Source organism: Hylobates moloch, unplaced genomic scaffold (assembly GCF_009828535.3).
Source record: "Hylobates moloch isolate HMO894 unplaced genomic scaffold, HMol_V3 SCAFFOLD_12, whole genome shotgun sequence".
NCBI classification, from domain to species: Eukaryota; Metazoa; Chordata; class Mammalia; order Primates; family Hylobatidae; genus Hylobates; species Hylobates moloch.
This window is the reverse complement of record NW_026652287.1, coordinates 79,944,311-79,965,688: the sequence shown is the minus strand read 5'-3', so window position 1 is coordinate 79,965,688 and position 21,378 is coordinate 79,944,311. Positions and strand designations below refer to the sequence as shown.

General features: G+C 38.1%; 1 long non-coding RNA gene across 4 annotated transcripts in view; it reads right to left on the bottom strand.

Moving 5' to 3' along the window:
- Positions 1 to 21,378, bottom strand: part of LOC131380877 (uncharacterized) — a 53,249-nt gene that overhangs the window by 22,538 nt on the left and 9,333 nt on the right. The window contains exon 3 of one of the 4 annotated variants that reach the window (XR_009209132.1): positions 483 to 943. The exons of 2 other annotated variants lie outside the window; for them this stretch is intronic. This is a non-coding gene — a long non-coding RNA (uncharacterized LOC131380877). Of the gene's footprint in view, positions 1 to 482; positions 944 to 16,672; positions 17,164 to 21,378 lie in introns of those variants that run through there. One more of the 4 variants, XR_009209133.1, reaches the window with a different exon arrangement.

The following is a 21,378-nucleotide window of genomic DNA, read 5'->3' as shown; positions in this document are numbered from 1 at the left end:
ACAAGATGATGAGAATACAAAAAAGTGTTGAATATGTGGGTCTGGAGCTCGAGTAAGCCATAATTTGGAGTAACAGATGTGACTCCACATAATTTGGAGTAACAGATGTGAAGCCACTGTGGCTGGCTTGAGGGTAGGAAGAAACCCAATCTTATTGACATATGTATCTCCAGCATCTACCACAAATAATGGCTGGAATATTCATTCATGCATGCATTTATTCAAAAAAAGACACCACCAGTATATGTTAGGTTTGGTTCTAGGCACTGATATTTGGTAGATGTTCAAGAAACATTTGCTAAATATATTATAAAAACCACAGATTTGATAAAATTGCCCAGAGACTGTAGAATAAGAAAGAGCTGTTATCATAGTTCTAGGCAAACCAACGTGAAGGGGCAGGTCATATAAGAAAAATAAACAAAGGAAAATGAAAAGGTCATGTAAAAAACATAGCAAGAAAACAAAAAGTGGATCATAACAAGAAAGACCAGGAAGGAAACAGCTTCAAGAAGCATAGAATTGTCAATACCCAGAGAAGTTTAATAAAATACGATTGACTTGTCAATAGGGAGCTCATTGGTGATCACATCAGTTCAACTTTCAGTGCCAGAGAGCTTATTGCAGTGGAGGGGAAAAGAGAGGCAAGGAAATTAAAACCAGAGAAATAGGTGTCATTTACTAAGAATAAAATTTAGGAGGAAAGGGAGGGAGGGTGAGAGAACTGAGATTTAGAAATTGCATTTCAGACACTGTGGAACATCCAGGTTCACATTTCTAGTAGGCATCATTTGGAAGTCAATCTTCTATAGGTGGTAGCAAAAACCACAGAAGTGGATGCAAAAACATGAAGCAGGACATGTGAAGCAGTGATTGTCAATTGGTCAGGAAGATTCTCGTCTGCTATCTCTGGGATACATTCTCCCTGCCCAGCTGAAAATGACTGTCATAGAGAACCAAAAACAAAGAGAGAGAAAAACTCAGTCAAATCCAAGAACAGTAGTCCTCAAACTTCATTGTACAAGTAATCACCTGGAGAATCTTATTAAAATGCTTATTCTGATTCATTACATCCAGGTAGAATCTGGGACTCTGTGTTCTGATGCAACCCCAGGCAATACAATCTTGCTGGTTCTGGGACCACACAGTAGCAAGGGCCTAGAAGTCAGGAAAGTCTTATTAGATAGGACCTTTTTTTTCCTTTGTGATTCCAAGTTTGTAAATACAAAGACACTAAAACAAGTTTAAGCAATAATGATGATGAGAATCATCATCATCATAATGATAACCATTTGTGATCTTAAGTGACTGTAAAGACCAGTTTAATAATTGGCTCCTAGGACAGCTGGATCTTTCCAGGTGCTCAAATGATATTGTAAGAATTTAGTTTCTCTCTATTTTCTGACTCTGCTCTTCAGTCAAGCAGGCTTATTCCTTACACTGACACCTGGCAACACTACATATACATTACCCAAACTTCAGGTACAGCAGAACTGTGCTACCTTCTTTCCCTGTAGCTGTAATAAAAGACTCAGAAATTAGTCTTATTGCTCATCCTTAGTCCAATTACTATAACTAGGAAGTGGAAAACTCTGATTGGACAAACTGAAACCATCTGCCCAATTCTAGAGTTATGGAGTGAGCTTAATACCACCCCATGGTGCTAAGCAGACAAAAGAAAAAATTAAATAGATGTGGAGATATAAGATGGATGAATTGACCTAGCATCATTTCCTCTCTCTTTTGGCGACACTGCTCCCATGTGTAGTCCATGTGTTTTGGGGGGTATTAAAATACTATCTGTCTTCACTATTTGAGCCAATAATCACTCCTTGAGATGTAAATGGAAGTCAAAAGAAAACAACAAAGGAGATAAAATAGAAAAGTAAAAGGAAAATCTAGAAAGAGCTGTGTACTGAAAGTTAAAGATAATTTCAAGAAGAAAGGCATATTTAATTATATAAAATGATACAGAGAAGATAAGTAAGAGTAGTACTGAAGAGAGACCACTGAATTTGACAAGAAAGCATTGATGAACTTTGTCAAAGAAGTTTCAGTGAAGTATGGAAGAAGTATCCAAATAGTAGTCAGCATTGAAATAAATGGTAGTTAAATTCTTCTGTCAAGGAGGTTGATAGAGAGGAGAAAGACAGGGTTGTTAAAGTAAGAAATGGCCAGGCACGGTGGCTCACGCCTGTAATCCCAGCACTTTGGGAGGCCGTGACCTCGCAGCACCTGAGGTCAGAAGTTCAAGACCTGCTTGGCCAATATGGTGAAAACCTGTCTCTACTAAAAATACAAAAATTAGCCAGGCATGGTGGCAGGTGCCTGTAATCCCAGCTACTTGGGAGGCTGAGGCAGGAGAATAGCTTGAACCTGGGAGGCGGAGGTTGCAGTGAGCCGAGATCACGCCACTGCACTCCAGCCTGGGGGACAAAAGCAAGACTTCATCTCAAAAAGAAAGAAATAAAGAAAGAAATGGCCGGGTGCAGTGCCTCACGGCTGTAATCCCAGCACTTTGGGAGGTTGAGGTGGGCAGATCACCTGAGGTCAGGAGTTCGAGACCAGCCTGGCCAACATGGTGAAACCCCATCTCTAGTAAAAATACTAAATTAGCCAGATGTGGTGGTGCATGCCTGTGATCCCAGCTACTTGGGAGGCTGAGGCAAGAGAATCACTTATACCTAGGAGGTGGAGATTGCAGTGAGCTGAGATTGTGCCATCGCACTCCAGCCTGGGCAACAAGAGCAAAACTCCATCTGAAAAAAATATATACAAAAATAAATAAAAATAAAGTAAGAAATGAGGTGGAGGTTTTGTGTTACTTTTTAAAGATGGGAGACATTTGAGGACATCTGACTGCAAAGAAGAAGCCAAAGGGAAAGGATGAAAATACAAAAAAGGAGAAAATCATTGACACAGTAAATTCTTCCAAGGAGCAAGAATTCATGTAATCCAGAGCACAGGAAGATGTGTCTAAACTTTAAGCTTGTGGCCAGAATATCTTCATAGAAAACACTGGGGGTGGGAGGATGCAATGGGGAAGGAGAGCAGTAAATTGAGGTTGTTCATATGAGAGAAACAATTTGCTCTATGAACAAGGAAGAAAGGTGGTTTGCTAAAGAGGAAGAGGACAAGGGGTACCGGAAGAAATAATAATAAAAAAAAGCATTGAGCTATATGAAGAATTATGAATTTTGGAATCGTCAGTGAATGGGAGAGAAGCAGCAGCTAGACCAGCACATCAAATCAGAATCTCAAAATCATCACGGGTGCAGCTGAAATTTGGATGTCATATTGTAGCGGCGCCAATCCCAACAGTTGCTTTTTTTCCAGCCCCATTCTCCCTTTTACCCAGGAATAATTATTCCTCTATGCACTGTCTCCTTCAGCACTATACACCTACTGCTGTTATAGCATTTTTCAATCTTTTATTATAGATATCTAGTTTATTTACCCTTACACACTGAATTCTCAGAAATCAAGAACTGTGTTTTACACATCTTTGTACTTCCAGCACCTGGCATAGGGTCTGGCACATAGTAGGCATGCAATTGATGTATGTTGGATTGAATTGAGTACATAAATAAAATGACTAATTTTCCTGCAGATTGGTATCTGATAAACAAGCTCATTAAATGCATGTTATTATGGGAGAATAAAAACGTGTTTTGGGGGATCCATTGATGTTTAACATGCAAAAATTTATGAGCCCAATGTCATTAAAAGCAATAAGCTTTAAAAAGCAAATATCTAGAGTTATAGATTGCTCAGATCATATTTATGGAGAGGTAAGATTAAAAGAAAAGCTCTTAAGAAGAAAGTTGCCATGTTGTTGCTTTCTAATGTATGTAGCTGTACTTCCTCATGAGATAATCATCAGATTCTGTCAGATTGTCCATTTCTTGTGTAATGCCAAAGTTAACTGGGCAAACAAGTTTAAAAAATAAAAATCATTTCACACTAGAATTGTAGAGCTGTAATCATTCAAAATGTTTGCTTTACTTCTCATGGCTCATCTAAAAACACTTAAAGCTCTATGTGAATGATCAGCTCCTCTGTTAAAATATTCAACTCTTCTATTAACTCAAGGAAAGCAAACTAAAAGTATACATTGTTTTTATCTGCACCTCACAGGATGGCCACTAATGTTTAGCTTGGGTATAATAGCTGATAGGATGTAATGAAAAGGACTGATCCAAATTTGATGTCATTAGAAAATAACGGTTTTGGCCGGGTGCAGTGGCTCATGCCTGTAATCCCAGCACGTTGGGAGGCTGAGGCAGGTGGATCACTTGAGGTCAGGAGTTCGGGACCAGCCTGGCCAACACGGTGAAACCCCTTCTCTACTAAAAATACAAACATTAGCTGGGAGTAGTGATGCATACCACCTGTAATCCCAGTTACTTGGGAGGCTGAGGCAGGAGAATTGCTTCAACCTGGGAGGCAGAGGTTGCAGTAAGCAGAGATCGTGCCACTGCACTCCAGTCTGGGCAACAGAGCGAGACTCAGTCTCGAAAAAAAAAAAGAAAAGAATGTTTTTTTAAATAAAATTTAAGTGAAGTTTTCAAGGAAATTATCTGGCACTAAAAAAAGGAAACAAGGCCGGGCGCAGTGGCTCACGCCTGTAATCCCAGCACTTTGGGAGGCCTAGGCGGGTGGATCACGAGGTCAGGAGATAGAGACCGTCCCGGCTAACACGGTGAAACCCCGTCTCTACTAAAAATACAAAAAATTAGCCAGGTGTGGTGGCCGGAGCCTGTAGTCCTAGCTACTCAGGAGGCTGAGGCAGGAGAATGCCGTGAACCTGGGAGGCGGAGCTTGCAGTGAGCCGAGATGGCGCCACTGCACTCCAGCCTGGGCAACAGAGCGACACTCCATCTCAAAAAAAAAAAAAAAAAAAGGAAACAAAACAAAGCAGAATACTCTAGGGAAGAAATGTCTTATGGAAGCGCACTAAACTGTCAAAGTAGAGAAGAGGCGCTTATTGCATTTAAAGTCACTGATGAGGCCACATTTGCTAGTGGTGGGATTTCCAAGTGTAAAATATCAGCAGCAGAATTTCTGTGATTCTCTCTTTCAGGCCATCAGAGCACTAAGAGTGGAGCTGACCCACAATGGCAGAGGCTGAATCAGCTAGCTCACCCTCTCTCACATACATATTTTTGTTCCATGCAACCAGAATAAGATCTAAAATCTGGGTTTGAATGTAACATGGTGCTTTGGCCAGGTCATTTAAACCCAACTAGACCAAAGTAATGGCTGCTCCCCTATAACTATCCTATTTCTCTGCATTGAGGTTTGGAGTCAAGTGCTAACTTTGCTTTGCCATTGTTTCTTTTGCACATTTCTGCCACAGGAACTTCTTGGAGGGGTGTTGAAGAAAGATCTGGGTATTTGTGTTCTGGCCCAAAACACTCTAACAAAATTTTAACCAAAAATGATGAAAAAAAGAAAACAAAATTGAAATGCATTTTTCTAGGCATTGGTTTTGGCTATGTAATGTTACTGAAGTTATCTCTTCATAGGTTTATTTCCTTCAATACACTATTAGTTTTTTAAAGACAAGGATTGTTTGGGGTCTACTTTATATTCCTAAGGTATAACACAGAACCAGGCACATAGTTAGCTCTCAAATGTTTGTTGAGAGGGACTATTTGTCCAGTGCCAGTTGTATAATTAGAATTTCTTTCATTCTTGCAGAGTTGGGAACAAAGCTGCAGTGACTAGCTGCTATTTTGAGATGCTGACTATCATGGAAATTTTCCCGACCTGCTTTGTTGGGATAGCCCAGCCACATGAGTTCTAGCCAATGTAAAAACTGTATCTTTTGTAAAACCTTGGAGCGTGAGTGTGAGGCAACGCAAGGAATACCAAATTGGAAGTGTTCTAATCTTGGCTCTACTACTTATCTACTAACTGTGAGAAAGTGACTTCATCTCTCAGAACCTTTAATTTCCTCCTCTGTCTATTGAAAGGTTTGTATTAAATTATTCCTAAATTCTCTCCCAGCATTAACATCCAAATTAAATTAGTCTTTGTATTCCCAACACAGTGTTGAACTCATAATATGCACTCAATATTTATTAGTTGAATTAGATTGAACTTGCCCCAGGATCCCTAATACATTGCTTTACAATGTTTCACTTCAAACTGAACATTGCTTTCCATGTGAGGTTTAAAATTAAAATTTAAATGGTCTCAAGGAAAAGATAGTTTTTTTCCCATTTTTCTTTTATCCAGCTTATACAAAAACATACACAGTGAGAAAATCACATTAAGTCGACTATACTTTAAAGAATCTGGGTTGACAAATTTTGCCTTTAATTGTGAGTAAAAGATTCTCTAAGAGAATAAGATTTCAGAGGGAAAAGGGGTTTCTTTGAGTTTTCTGTTTTGTTTTGTTTTTTGAGACAGGGTCTTACTCTGTCACCCAGTCTAGAGTTCAGTGGTGTAATCTGGGCTCACTGTAACCTCAAACTCCCAGGATCAAGGGATCCTCCCACCTCAGCCTCCCAAGTAGCTGGGACTGCAGACATGTGCTAAAATGCTCCATTAATTAAAAGAAAATTTTTTTGGAAAGACAGGGGTCTCACTATGCTGCCCAGGCTTGTCTTGAACTCCTGAGCTCAAGCAATCCTCCCACATCAGCCTCCCAAAATGCTGAGATTACAGGCGTGAGACATCACACCTGGCCAAAAAAGGATTTTAAATTATTTGTGCAGGTTGTGCAGATATCTCAAAAAGTTTTAGTTGCACACGATAACTTACTTGCAACTGGTAAGTTTAAAAAAAAAAAAAAACAGTAGTAGGCTGGGCACAGTGGCTCATGCCTGTAATCCCAGCACTTTGGGAGGCCGAGGCAGGTGGATCACGACATCAGGAGATTGAGACCATCCTGGCTAATGCGGTGAAACCCGGTCTCTACTAAAAATACAAAAAATTAGCTGGGCGTGGTGGCAGGCGCCTGTAGTCCCAGCTACTCGAGAGGCTGAGGCAGGAAAATGACTTGAACCTGGGAGGTGGAGGTTGCAGTGAACAGAGATCACGCAACTGCACTCCAGCCTGGCGACAGAGCGAGACTTTGTCTCAAAAAAAAAAAAAAATGTGTTACTTATATGACAAAATATATTCCCCCAAATAATTTATTGAATTTAGATTATTTATAGTTATTAGATGAATTTAAAAGAAATACAACTATCGGCCGGGCGCGGTGGCTCACGCCTGTAATCCCAGCACTTTGGGAGGCAGAGGCGGGTGGATCATGAGGTCAGGAGATCGAGACCGTCCTGGCTAACACGGTGAAACCTCGTCTCTACTAAAAATACAAAAAATTAGCCGGGCGTGGTGGCCGGAGCCTGTAGTCCCAGCTACTCGGGAGGCTGAGGCAGGAGAATGGTGTGAACCCAGGAGGCGGAGGTTGCAGTGAGCCGAGATCGCACCATTGCACTCCAGCCTGGGCGACTGAGCGAGACTCCATCCAAAAAAAAAAAAAAAAAAGAAAGAAATACAACTATCTTTACTTTTTAAAAAACCTGTAATTCATACTTTTCAATGATTGTCTTCCTTTTAACAAGCAATAAAATTAGTGTAGCTGTATGTAGTCATTTGATTACACTCAAAAGTATACAAAACTCTATCTGAATATGAAATAAAGTCTAATGGTCATTGTTAATATGTCACGATTAAACACTCCAGTATCTCCACAGCATTAATGAGTACCTGCTAGGAGTAGGGCATCATTAGGAATGCTAGGAAATAACACAAATATTTTTTACCTGCTTACCATTGACAAGCACCTTGGATTATCTCACTTAACCCTCTCAACAACTCTGAGATTATTATCTGTATTTTTAAAATATTTAAATCATTGGTAAGGGACACTATTAATGGTATGACACTGCTGCTAATATCAACCACAAGAACAACTGTGGTTTGTTATTTCCCCACAGTAAATATTGCTATTAATATTTGATAGTTAACAGTGTGTATATATATATATATATATATTTTTTTTTGAAACGGCGTCTCACTCTGTCACTCAGGCAGGAATGCAGTGGCAGAATCTCGGCTCACTGCAACCTCCGCACCCTGAGCTCAAGCAATCTTCCCTCCTCAGCCTCCTAAGTAACTAGGATCACAGATGTGTGCCACCATGCCCAGCTAAGTTTTTGTATTTTTGGTAGAGACAGGGTTTCACCATGTTGCCCAGGCTGGTCTTGAACTGAGCTCAAGTGATCTGCCAGCCTAGGCCTCCCAAAGTGCTGGGATTAACAGCGTATTGGGTCTCTCCCAAACTTTAGAACACAAATGTTCTCTCCGAATAAGCATCTCAAAATATTTGTCAGTGAAGCTATTAGAAAGACTTCAAAAATATACTTTTATAGACCAGGTATAGTGACTAATGCCTGTAATTCCAGTACTTTGGGTGGCCAAGGCAGGCGAATCATTTGAGCTCAAGAGTTTGAGACCAGCTGGGCACATGGCGAAACTCTGTCTCTACAAAAAACAGAAAAATTAGCCAGGCAGAGTGGTGTGTGCCTATAGTCCCAGCTACTATATGCAAAAGTGTATATACACACTTTTATAATATATCTTCATATGTCTAAAAGATTAACCATTTCAAACGAGTTAAACAATAATTGTGTCCCCATTATTAGTCATATAGTTGATTATTCAACAAGTATTTATTGATCTCATGCTTGGAGCTTCAACTTCTGTTGTGCAATTCTGTTTTGGAAATTTTTTTCTAAAGAAAGGTAAATGATGTTCAACTATACATTGTTTATAATAGAAAACATGTAAATGCCTTAAAATCAACAAAAAAGGATTGATTAAATAAAATATAGTACATGGAATGATATTTATATTATATGAATATATAGACCTGTATTCATTGACATGGAAAGGTGTCCCTAATATATGGCTAAATGGAAAAGACAGTTATAAAACTGTATGTATAAAGTGATCCCATTTTTGTATTTTAAAAATGTATGCCAAGCGATAAAGAGCAAGATGACAGGAGACCCCAGCTTATGCCCGCCCTCCACACCAAGAGAAATAATAATTTGGCAGTCATCCATGGACAAAAGTGCCTTTGAGAGAACTTTGGGATCCTAGTAGAAGGTTGCAAAGCATTGGTGGAACCCAAGACCAAGAGGGTTGTTTTGAGAAAACAGGCTCACATCCCAATGGCAGGCTCAGTGACCATGGTCCTGGCTGCAGACAAGAAGTAGCTCTGTATCCCTGTGGGCTTGGCTCCAGCCCCACTTTTCCACAGTCCTGCCACTAGCCCCTTCCACCAAGGGACCATCAAGGGAGGAGCCACACTCATCTGTGCCCCTGGTAAAAGGCCAGCCAAGCACGGACCTAACTAGACTGTGAAGGAGCCCTGTGACCTAGATCCAACTCTGCTGTACTGCAGTCCCAGAGCAGTCCTGCCCACTCAGCAACCCATCCAGAACCCAACAGGAGCTCACCCAAGGACGCAGCAGGAGCCACAACCCTCTGTGACTCTGGTAGAGTCTTGCAATCTGTGGGTCCAACTGCAGACCAGAAGTGGCCTCATGACCTGGTTCCAGCCCTGCTTGACCATGGTTACAGAGGTAGTCCCATTCCTCAGGATCGACACCTGCCTATGTCCCCAGTATCAGGCTCACCAATGGCAGACCTAACTGCAGACTCAGCAGCAATGACATGACACAACTCTACCCTCAATAAACCACGATCCCAGGAGCCAGTCCCATCACTTCAAGGCCACAGTAGAAGGAGGTCTGCCAAGCTAGCCTGTAAAGACTGGAAAAGGCATTTACTTCTTCAAATTCACAGGCACCAACTCAAGGCTACACAGATCATGAAGAATCAAGCAAACATGATACCAGCAAAGTAAACTAATAAGCTCCAGTAACTGACCCTAAAGAAATGGAGATTTATTAACTCTTTGACAAAGAATTCAAAATAATTTTCTTAAAGAAGCTCAATGAGCTACAAAAGAACACAGATAAACAACTAAATGAATTGGGGGAAACAATATATGAACAAAAATAAGAAGTACAGCAAAGAAAATAGAAACTATATAAAAGAACCTAATAGAAATCCTGGAGCAAAAAGAATGAAAGCTCAATAAAAAGTTTAACAACAGATTCAGTCATGTACAAGAAAAAGTCCATGAACTCAAGGACTAATTTGAACATATCTAGTTAGAAGAACAAAAGGAAAAATAATGGAAAAAGTATAGAACTAATAGGGGACACCATCAAGTGAACCAATATACACATTATGGCCTTATCAGAAGGAGAACAGAAAGAGAGAGAAAGCCTATTTAAAGAAATAATGGCTAAAAACTTCCCAAACCTAGAGAGTGGAATGAACATCCTGATTCATGAAGCCCAAAGATCCCCAAATAGATTGAAGCCAATGAGGTCGACCATGAGACATTATAACTAAATTGTCAAAGGCCAAAGACAAAAACAAAAAAGAATTCTTAAAGCAGCAAGAGAAAAGTGACTTATGAAATAGAAAAAAACCCAAATAAGACTTCTCAGTAGAAACATTACAGATCAGTAAAGTTCTCAGCAGAAACATTACAGATCGGGAAAGAGTGGGATTATATGTTAAAAGTGCTGAAACAAACAAACAAAAAAACCTGCCAACCAAGAAGAATTTATCTGCCAAAATTGTTTTTTAATAATGAAGGAAAGATAAAGACTTTTCCAGACAAATAAAAACTAAGGGAATTTGTCACCACTAGGCCTGCCTTACAAAAAGTGCTAAAGGAAGTTCTTCAAGTTGAAATAAAAAGACATTAAACAACAGCATGAAAGCATATGAAAGTATAAATCTCACTATAAAGGTAAACATAACACAAACATATATTATAATACTGTAACTGTGGCAATAAAATTACTGTTAACACTGATATATAAATTAGAATACAATACTAGTCAGAATAACTATAACCACAAAAATTTGTAATGAAAACACAATGTAGAAAGAGGCAAAATCTGACATAAATTACATGAAGTGTGTGGAGGGGAAATAAAATATGCAGTATGTATGTATGTGATTGAAGTTAAGTGGTTATCAGCCTAAAACATATTTCTATATCTAGAAAAGGTTTAATGTAAACTCCATAGTAACCATGAAAAAATGTACACTAGATAGACAAAAAATAAGGAGAAAAGAATCAAAGCATACCACCACAAAAACGTTACCAAACCACAACAGAAGAAAGGCAACAAGAGAAGAGAGGAAAACGATAACTACAAAATAGGCAGAAAACAATTAACAAAATGGCGAGAGTAAATTCTTGCCTATCAAAAATTACTTTAAAGGCCAATGGGCTAAACTCCTCAAACAAAAGACATGGATTGGCTAAGTGGATTTAAAAACAAAAATAAAAACAAGACCTAACTACATGATGTCCACAAAAGACTCACTTTAGATTTAAGGACACACAGGCTGAAGGTGAAAGGATGCAGAAAGATATCTCATGCAAATGGTAACCAAAAGAAAACAGGAATTGTTACACCAGCATCAACATACTACCAAAACCAGGATAACCATGATAGCAAAGACTCCAAGAAAAGAAAACAATAGGTCAATATCCCCAATGAACACAGATGCAAAAATCCTCAATAAAATACTAGCAAACCAAATTCCACAGCAATTGAAAGGATTATACACCATGATCAAGTGGGATTTCTCCCTGAGATGCAAGGATGGTTCAGATGTTTGGTTTGCAAATAACAATTGGTATGGTATACCACATTAGCAGAAGGAAACATAAAAGCCACATGATCATCTCGATAAATATAGAAAAAGCATGTGACAAATTTCAACATCCATTCATAATAAAAAATAAACTCAATAAAATAGGTATAGAAGGTACTTTATTGTCAACACAATAAAGATCATATATGAAAAGCCCACAGCAAACATCATAATCAATGGGGGAAAAACTGGAAGCTTTCCCTCTAAGATCCAGTACAAGGAAAGAATGCCCATTCTTACTAATTCTAGTCAACATATACTAGTCATAGCCAGAGCAATTAGACCAAAAAAAAAAAAAAGAAAAAAGGAAAGAAAGAAAGGAAGAAAGAAAAAGAAAATACATCCAAATAAGAAAGGCAGAAGAAAAATTATCACTGTTTGCAGATGACAGTATCATATATGTAGAAAACGTTAAAGACTAAACAAAAAACTGTTAGAACAAATTTAAATAAGTTGTGGGATATAAAATTAACATACAAAAATTAGTGGCATTTTTATACACAAATAAGGAACTATCTAAAAGGAAATTAAGAAAATAATTCCATTTTCAATAGCAATAATAAAATATTTGCAAACTAAATATCTGATAAGGGTACAATATCCAAAATATATAAGAAACTCAGCTGGACACAGTGGCTCAGACCTGTAATCCTAGGACTTTGTAAGGCTGAGGTGGGAAGATCACTTGAGCCCAGGAGTTTGAGACAAATCTGGCCAACAAAGTGAGACCCTGTCTCTATTTAAAATTTTTTTTAATTTTAAAAAAAATTGTTAAAAGCAAAATATATAAGGAACTAAAAAAACTCAATATCAAAAAATCAAGTAATGTGATTGAAAAATGAACTAAGACCTGAATACATGTTTCTCAAAAGAAGATATACGTATGTCCAACAAGCATATGAAAAAACGTTCAACATCACTAATCATCAGATAAATGCAAATCAAAACCACAGTGAGATAACACCACATACCCGTTAGGACAGCTAGTATCAAAAAGACAAAATATAACAAGTGTTGATGAGGATGTAGAAAAAAGGGAACCTTTGTACACAGTTGATGAGAAGAGAAATTGGTACAGCCATTATGGAAAATAGAATGGAGGGTCCTCAAAAATTTAAAAATAGGACTACCGTATGATCCTACAGTCTTACTTCTGGGTATACATTCTGTCTTAATCCATTTGAATAAGAAAATACCACAGGCTGAGTATTTTATTAACAGTAGAAATTTATTTCTCATGGTTCTGGAAGCTGGGAAATCTAAGATCAAGGCATTGGCAAGATTGGTGTTTGGTGAGGATTGTTCTCTGCTTCCAGGATGGTGCCTTGTTGCTACATCCTCCTGCGAGGAGGATTGCTATGCCCTCACGTAGCAGAAGGGACAGAAGAGCAAGAGAGTACTCCCTTCAACCTGCAACCCTTTTGTAAGGATACCAATCCCATTCACTAGGGTCAAAGCCCTCATGAATTAATCACCTCCCAAAGGTCACACTTCTTAATACCACAATAATGGGGATTACATTTCAACACATGAATTTTGGGGGACATTTCAAACCAAAGCATATCCAAAATAAACAAAGATTAGTAACTCAAAGAGATATTTGCACTTGTATGCTCATTGTAGCATTATTCACAATACCTAAGATGGAAACAACCTAAGTGTCTATTCAAAGATGAATGAATAAGGAAAATGTGATATGTATAGAATGGAACATTACTAAGTATTAGAAAGGAAGGAAATCCTCTCATTTGGGACAACATGGATGAACATGGAGAACATTATGCTGGATGACATAAGCTAACACAGAAAGACAAATACTGCATGATCATTCTTATATGTAGAATCTAAAATAGTGAAACTTACAGAAGCAGAGAGTAGAACAGTGGTTGCCAGGGTATGGAAGGTGAGGAAAATGGAGAGATACTGGTCAAAGAATACAAAGTTTCAGTTATAGAAGATGAATAAATTCTGGAGATCTAATGTACAGCATGGTAACTACAGTTAACAAATCCATATTGTATAACTGAAATGTGCTGAGAGGGTAGTGCTCTCACCACACAAAAAAAGGTAACCACATGAGGTGATGGTTATGTTAACTAATTTGATTGGGATGATATTTTCACAATGAATACATATATCAAAACATCAAGTTATAAGCCTTCAATATGTACAATTTATATTTGTCAATTATATCCAAGTAAAGATGAAAAATTAAAAAAATTAACTGCATGTATTTAGAAGTGTTTTCAAAGAAAAAAATCTAGAAGATACTCTGTGTATGAAAAAATTAGTAAATCTCCAGGTAATGATATTACAAGTGACATTATCTTCTTCTTTATATTTTTTATTTCCTGATAATTTTGCAAAGATAATGAATTAGCTTTATAATTTTAAAAAAACTATTAAAAATTACTCAGCTGGATATTTGGGGGAGCTTAATTTATGATTCTTGCCCAAAGAAATGGTTGCAATTTACATGTATGCAGCACATTTGGAAAGAATTACGTTTGATAGGGTCCCACTTGCAAACTACAGTATCAGCCAGTTTATTAATCATAAGCATTTGTTGAGCATGCATAATGTGAAAAATATGATGCTTCACAATACAGGAGGACAGAAGAAATTCGAGTCTGCCTTAAAGGATATTAGAACTAGCTGGAGAATGAAAACAAATCCATACTATTCATTCTTACAAGTAACTAGTTAGGAATATAAGAATTGCTAATTTATAGCTGGGTGTGGTGGTGCACGCCTGTAGTCCCAGCTACTTGGTAGGGGAGGGAGTGAGTTGGGAGGATAACTTGAGTCCAGGAGGCTGAGGCTACAGTGAGCAGAGATTGTGCCACTGCACTCCAGCCTGGGCGACAGAGTGAGATCCTGCCCCCACCCCTCTACAAAAAAAGAACTTGCTAATTTATGTCCATGGACAGAAGGAAGTTTGTCTTTTAGCTACTTATTGAAACAGTTTCATGCTTGTTAGTATAGGATGATGTTGATGCTGACCTCCAATACTTTTTGTATCATTTAAAACTCAAATTTTAAAGGTGTTAGTGTCTTAGGATCTGTTGGATTCTACTGCATCAAAAGCTAGGGCATCTTATATTTATGTTTGGGCATCTTATATTTATGTTATGTTTCTTCTAAAACAATGAAAGAAAGTTAACAATTCAGCCGGATGCAGTGGCTCATGCCTGTAATCCCAGCACTTTGGGGGGCTGAGGCAGGCGGATCACTTAAGGTCAGGAGTTTGAGGCCAGCCCCACCAACATGGCAAAAACCCATCTCTACTAAAAAAAAAACAAAAATACAAAAATTAGTCGGACATGATGGTGGGCACCTGTAATCCCAGCTGCTTGGGAGGCTGAGGCAGGAGAATCGCTTGAACCCAGGAGGCAGACATTGCAGTGAGCTGAAATCGTGCCACTGCACTCCAGTCTGGGCGATAGAACAGGACTCCGCCTCAAAAAAAAAAAAAAGAAAAAAAGAAAGTTAACAATTCAGCTTTATTTTTATTTAATTAACTTTTCATTAAAATTCCCTGAAATGTGATTTTCCTCATATCCAAATTTTCTACTTGTCTAGAGCTTATATTTTAAGCATCTTTAAAAAGTATTTTATTAAAATATTTATAAAGAATGCTTCTGACTTCTGAAATACCTGAATAAAGTTTTATATTTTCTTCATAATTCATTGCAATGAATATCCACTTTGAGACTACTCTGTAATATGCAAAGATATGTTCTGGACTATTGAAGTGTAGAAAACTGTTTTGTTTGAGCCAACCTATACTTCTTTTATATTTTAAATTTATGACCAACAATTAAACCTAGGAGAATCAGAGACTGGATCAAGCAAAACACATTTGTAAGCCACATTCGGCTATGGATAGCCACTTTGCAATTTCTCCTATAAACATGGTAGGCCTGAACCTGTTAAAGGCCACTTAGAACTGGGGCCAGAGTTGATAACGGCCCAAGAGAGAAGTTAGGGGGAAAAAGTAGGCATCCTTCAGAAGAGAAGGGTTAAAAAAAAAAAAAAAAAGCACACATAGTAAAAATGGTAAGAGATTATGGAGAAATAGAAAAAGAAAGGGAGACATATAAAAAAGGCAGAGGGAAGGGGAGAGGAAAAGAAGGGAAGAAAGAAGGAAAGGCAAAAAAGAGGGAAGAGGAGACAACGGGATGAGGGATGAAGAGAGGGCAAAGAAAGTTGGAATGCTGTAGAGAGGAAGGAGGACAGAGGGAAGGAGGAAAGGAGGGATAAATAGAGGAGAACAAGAAAAGAGGAGTAGAGAAAATTAAAGCAGGGAGGAGAGGAAAAGACATGGAGAGAATGAGAGACACAGAAAGAGAAAAGAGACGCAAGGAGAAGGAGGCAGAGAAACAGAAGCACAGGAACAGAAGAGAGAAAATAATGAGGGAAAAGGGGAGTGAAGGAGGGAGGAGAGAGTACCACTTGACAACTTTCCAATTTCCAAGAACTCAGCTTTTTCTCTTCTGCGAGGTTTTATCCTTGCAATATAGCCTGTTTTTACTTAAACTACTCTGATTAGGTTTCACCTCCTTGCAAATAAACAGGCTCTGACCAAAAAAAAAAAAAAAAAAAAATCCCCAACTATCACTTCTTCACAATCTTGTTTGTATTAGAAGTTAGACTCAATGTGTTGTCTACATATTTCAATATCCTCACTTTATTAATTAATATCATTGAGCTTAAAATTCCAGCAAATAGTATTCTGTGTCAGTGTAGGTGGTCCTAGAATATATGAGTTTGAATATGTTTCAGAAAAATAAAATATTAGTGCATTTATTGTCTATTGCAGTATAACAAAAATATTCCCCAAACTTAGCAGCTTAAAACAACAATAGCATTTATTATTTCACATTGTCTATGGGTCAGGAATTTGAGGGTGGCATAGCTCTAGGTCTATCATAAGGTAGCATTTAACACATCAATCTGCCGAGAGCGGTGGCTCACGCCTGTAATCCCAGCACTTTAGGAGGCCGAGGCGGGCGGATCACCTGAGGTCAGGAGCTCAAGACCAACCTGACCAACACGGTGAAGCCCTGTCTCTACTAAAAAAATACAAAAATTAGCCAATCCCAGCTACTCGGGAGGCTGAGGCAGGAGAATCGCTTGAACCCGGGAGGCGGAGGTTGCAGTGAGCCGAGGTCCTGCTACGGCACTCCCGCCTGGGTACAGAGTGAGACTCCGTCTCAAAAAAAAAAAAAAAAGACATCAGTCACGTGACGGCTTTACTTAGGCTTGAGGATGCCCTTCTAAGATGGCTTCCTCACAGGAACAGTTCCTTGCTCTGTGGACATCTCCATAGGGCTGCTTGAGTATCATTTCAACAAGGCAGTAGGCTTCCTCCACAATGAGTATGTTACCCTGAGAGAGCAAAGCAGAAACTTTTAATGCTTTTATGGCCTAGGCTGAGAAGTCACACTGTCATTTCCTCAATATCCTGTTCCTTACATATATCGCCCCCTTTCACTGTGGAAGTGCTCTACACAGGGGTGTGAACACCCCGAGGCAAGATGCACTGTGGGCCATCCTGGAGGCTGGCCATCAACCACACTTACTTAGTTAACCAATTTAGTACTGTTAACTTATATTTAAATGTAAACTTCTGAAAAACCAATGATTAACGTATAAAATGGCTTTTGAGAACCTATTTTCTTTCAAAGTTTTGAAGATGAAAGTAGATAAGCTAAAATTGATTTATATAGAAGATCACATCAGTAATATTTACTATATTAACAGGAAATTTTTCATCTGAATATGAATCTGACATTTGAATATGGCATAGGAGTTTTTCCTGGCTGTGACTGACAGTCTTAGGTTCTGTCTCTCTTTTTAGTGAAACATAATTTACCCACAGTAAGCTTCAGCTTTTTTCATGTATAGTTCTGTGAGCTTTGACAAATGTATACTCTTATATAAACATCACCATAATCAATATCTAAAACAGCTTCATCGTGCCAAAATATTAGTTGTTTCCTCTTTTCTTCTTGTATTTGTCTTGCTTTCAGAATTAAGCCGATAGCATACCAGAAACCTTTACAATTGAGAAAACCACACTATGTCAACTTTTACCTCTAGAAATGAAGTAAACAGGGTTGATCTGTAATAGGAATCTGGAGATAAAGGAAACCAGACAGGGTGTCACAGTAAAAAACACAAGAATAGCTATAAAAGTACAAGAATAATGTTACTGAGACAGGTTTTCAAGCTTTCACTTCAGATCTCAACTAATCTAATACCATATAAACATTTCCTATTCCTGGGAGATTAGATATTGCAATGATTTTTATGAAAATGAACAGAGGAACGGCTTTCTTATCCACTCTAAAATTTTTCTTTAACCTATGCTAAAGAAAAGTGAAAATTAATTACTTTCTCAGACAGAAAGATCTTGGCGGTTTGCCTACTTGGACGTAATTAAAAATAAAGTCATTCTCGTTTATAATTTCAACTCGTTCATGTCTTACAAATCTATATGCATGTGGCAGACCTAACCCTTATTCCTCTCAGTATGTTTTTCATATCTTCCTTTACCAACATAGGTGTGAATGAAACATATACAAGCTTCTTTATTTTTATACGTCTATTATGTACATTATATGTATATATGTATGTTATGTAATTACTGGAGTAACTGTAATTACTGGAGTAACTACATCATAGGGTACAAAAAACATATGAAAAGAATGTAATAGTTATAGAATTTTATCTATAATAATAAAAATAAGACATATGGATAAAACTCAAAAGGATGAATTTGAAAATAATGAAAAATGAAAGCAAGTAAAATAATTAGTTTACATATAATATACTATAGAATATATATATACATATAGCATGTGTGTACTCATGTGTGCGTATGAGAAGTGAGAGAGATTATGAGTCTGAGAGGTAAAGATATATACAATAGGTGTAATAATATTGGGATTTAAATAAAAGTCATATAGTTTGGGAAAACTAGAAATATCTAAAGTTCAATAGGTAGAAGAAAACACTGTCACTCAGTGACTGAAAACCAAATGAAAAAATTAAAAATGGAAAGTAAAACTGAAAAAGAGAAACTAGGATAATGTGGAGAATCATTTCAAAAATGGAAAGCTGGCCAGGCGCAGTGGCTCACGCCTGTAATTCCAGCACTTTGGGAGGCCAAGGCGGGCAGATCACGAGGTCAGGAGTTTGAGACCAGCCTGGCCAACGTGGTGAAACGTCGTCTCTACTAAAAATACAAAATCAGCCAGGCATGGTGGTGCATGCCTGTAATCCCAGCTACTCAGGAGGCTGAGGCAGGAGAATCGCTTAAACCTGGGAGGTGGAGGTTGCGGTGAGCCAAGATCGCGCCACTGCACTCCAGCCTGGGCAACAAGAGCAAAACTCCGTCTCAGAAAAAAAAAAAGAAAGAAAAAAGAAAAATGGAAAGCTGATATAGTATGAGAAATAATGTGTTCAGGTTAAGAAATGCAATGACTACCATGTACCTATCAAGACAAAGCAGCTTAGAGAAGTTTTATTAATTGTGCCTACTCTCTCAGACTCTACCACTACGTGATCCTGACTTAGCCTAGCATTCTTAACAAAACAAACACACAAGCAACAAAATGATAAGCGAGCCTAATTTAGCATGGCTCATTTCTCAAAAAACCTTTAGTTGTTCCTAGTGATTGTTAAGTTCTTAAAATTTCCATTCATTTTGCATTTAATTATCTTTCCTAGAGTTTTACTTAGAAATGATGTATAATTGACTAATTTATAGTTACTAGGCATATGTGAAAATAGATCTAGTAAGCTCATCACTATGAAAGCAAATTTGTTCAATACAGAAGAATTTTTTTATTAGTGTGATAAGTGAGGATTTTTAGCACCTTGTTCTCTTATCATTCACTTGGAAATTATTTTACATTCCTTCCAGTTTTTACATGCCACATACAATCAATCATTAAGCTTTATTGATTCCTGGCCCCTCCTTTCCATCTGTACTGTCATTGCTCTAGCTGAGGCCATCTTCAGCTGTCACCTCAGTACTGCATGAGTCTTGTCTCCTCTGAGCTATCCAGTGGTTTTGGAGGATAAATGGTGTCTAAGGCAAAATGATGTGTTTGTTCTCCTGCTGTAAACACATCCACTGTTACTCCAGAATTTGCATTCATTTCTTTAGGGCACTCTTCCCTATGCCTCAGCGCCTGTCCTCTATTTTTCTTCCAGAATGATCTTTCTGACCCAAATATCTGGTATTACTCTCTTGCTTCAATAATTTCTCATCATCTGAAGCCGAAGTAGCAACTGCCAAAGCTCTCAGGGGCCAGGCAGGTAGCAGAAGTGACAACGGAACAAAGTAGATCAGATGGGGACTATTGCAGAGTGGTGACATTAGAGCCTGTCAAATGTGGGAAAATGTGGCCAGACTTCCAGTTCTTCAAAAGAGACTGGAAATCCAGATTTTATGAGAAATGGTTTAGCTTTTAAATGTCAACAAATAATTCAACACGTTTTAAAGCACGGCATAAGCCAAACAAGCCACTTGTGTAGTCTGTGAACAATCAACCTGTGAACTCTGACCTGATAGGATAAGATCCAGACTTCTTAGAATGGCATAAAAGATTCTTCATGATCTATTTTCTGCCTACTTTACCAACTATATCTCTTACCTATTCTTTCTGCAAAAAAAAAAAAAAAGTATACTTCATCAATTCTGAGTTGCTCTCCACTTTCAGAAAAAAAGTGTAGCATTATTTTCCTTTGTGCGTTTGCTTCTGTTTCTGCACATGGAGCGTCTTCCCTAACTCACACTGCATCACTTCCAAACACCTCATTCAATTCTCCCTTGATTAGTCGCCTAGCTTAAGTGTCACCTCCTCCTGGAAGCCATCTCTTTCCCTACCACTCTCCTCCCTTGCCATTTGGAATCCATGTCTCTTGGGTAGGTCCCTAAAGCATTAAGTAGATCCTAGTCATTAATTGAAATAAAGACTATAAGAGAAGCAAGTGTATGTGGGGGGATATTAAGTTCCATTTCATGTGTGTTAGGCTTGAAGATTTCATGTCAGTAGGCAGTCATGTAAATAGGTATGGGACTTAGGTGCAATATTTTGCCTTGAGGTGGGGATCTGAGAAAAATTAAATAGAAAAGAGAGCTAAAGATGAAATCCTGTGAAATAAGATGTAGGCAGAGAAAAAGGGGGCTTATAATAGGAGTCTGAAAAAATTAGAGTTAGGAAAACCCAGAAGAAAGTAGTATCACGGAAGACAAGGAGAAAATTTCCAGAGGGAGGAAATATTCACTGTGGTCAAATAATGTAAAACACCCTTTGGATTTAGTAAAGGTATCAGTGCTAATCCTGATAAAACTGGTTTTAAGGAAGGTGGTTGTTGAACCAAACTTGAGTGGACTGAGGAATGAATAGAAAACGTGGATATATGTAGAAAGCTGAAACTGGATCCCTTCCTTCCAACTTACACAAAAATTAATTCAAGATGGAGTAAAGACTTAACTGTTAGACCTAAAACCATAAAAACCCTAGAAGAAAACTTAGGCAATACCATGCAGGACATAGGTATGGGCAAGGACTTCATGACTAAAATAGC